The 1196-nt window shown below is 37.0% G+C and overlaps 1 pseudogene; it reads left to right on the top strand.

Moving 5' to 3' along the window:
* The first annotated feature begins 644 nt into the window (after positions 1 to 644).
* LOC128492963 (uncharacterized) lies at positions 645 to 763 on the top strand (annotated as a pseudogene).
* Positions 764 to 1196: the final 433 nt, after the last annotated feature.

Here is a 1196-nt window from a genome sequence, read left to right as displayed (position 1 = left end):
TGTATGTGTGTGGGTTAGTGCATGCTCAGGGCATGTCCGTGTTTTGATTGGGGTATGTTAATTGAGGGGCGGGAGACCCTAGGTGACATAAGGTGCCCTCTGTGTGACCCCTGTCACTGTCCTTTTTTACACAAAAAGAGAGGTTGGAATGCAGCACTCAGCAGTGAAATGGTGCACGAGCCAGGGTACCACCAAGTCCCTCAATAAATCCAAAATAAAGAAGCAGAGGCTCAGCACTTCAAATAATAAGGTGAGTTTATTTCACACAGGCAACGTTTCGACGCACAGGTCTTTCTCAAGCCTTAGAAATATTAGTGCACACATTCAAGTTTTTATGCAACAGCAAGTGATTAAGGGGTCGGACACACCCGATCCTACATAACAATTTAAAGTGACAGTGCAAACTGACCAGTCTATATATAAAGTGACAGTGCAAAGATAGCCAGTCAATGTGTATATATCAATAAACAACATTATATAAAAAATATGAATAAATATGAAGGTGAAGTGATAAATATATTACAAATATTATATAATCTCAAAATTTACAAAGAGGCATTAAATAAACCTACAGGGCCAGCTACGTCCCGGAATAACCATCAGCCGAGCTTAATAGGGAACTGGATTTAATGCCGTTCTTGTGAGCCTATGGCCATACTATCCTGAATACACCCGATCTCGACAGATCTTGGGAGCTAAGCAAGGCTGGCCCTGGTTAGTATGTGGATGGGAGACTACTTGGAAATACCAAGTGTCATAGGCTGTTAACTTGTGTGAAAGCCTTGCCCTAATATGAGACATTTAGGATGATTGGGAATCAAATTATTTTGGTAATATATACTTTTATATAAAGATATTCCTATCTATTAACTTAACCATTATCCTTTATCTCTTTTAGATTCTCCTTATTTTAGCTCGGCTGATGGTTATTCCGGGACGTAGCTGGCCCTGTAGGTTTATTTAATGCCTCTTTGTAAATTTTGAGATTATATAATATTTGTGCCACTGCGTTGACAGACCGATCTTTAATATTGTATATTATCATACCACAGTTTTGTTACAGTAATATCTTTAGATCATATAGTGTCTGTATTTGTAGTACAGTGTTGATTTTAAACTTGTGTACACTTTTTTATATAATAGATACATATATATATATATTTGTAATATATTTATCACTTCACCTTCATATTTAT

The sequence above is a fragment of the Spea bombifrons genome, chromosome 4 (genome assembly GCF_027358695.1).
Source record: "Spea bombifrons isolate aSpeBom1 chromosome 4, aSpeBom1.2.pri, whole genome shotgun sequence".
In the NCBI taxonomy this organism is placed as follows: Eukaryota; Metazoa; Chordata; class Amphibia; order Anura; family Pelobatidae; genus Spea; species Spea bombifrons.
The sequence above is the reverse complement of the archived record's forward strand: the minus strand, read 5'-3'. Positions and strand labels throughout refer to the sequence as shown.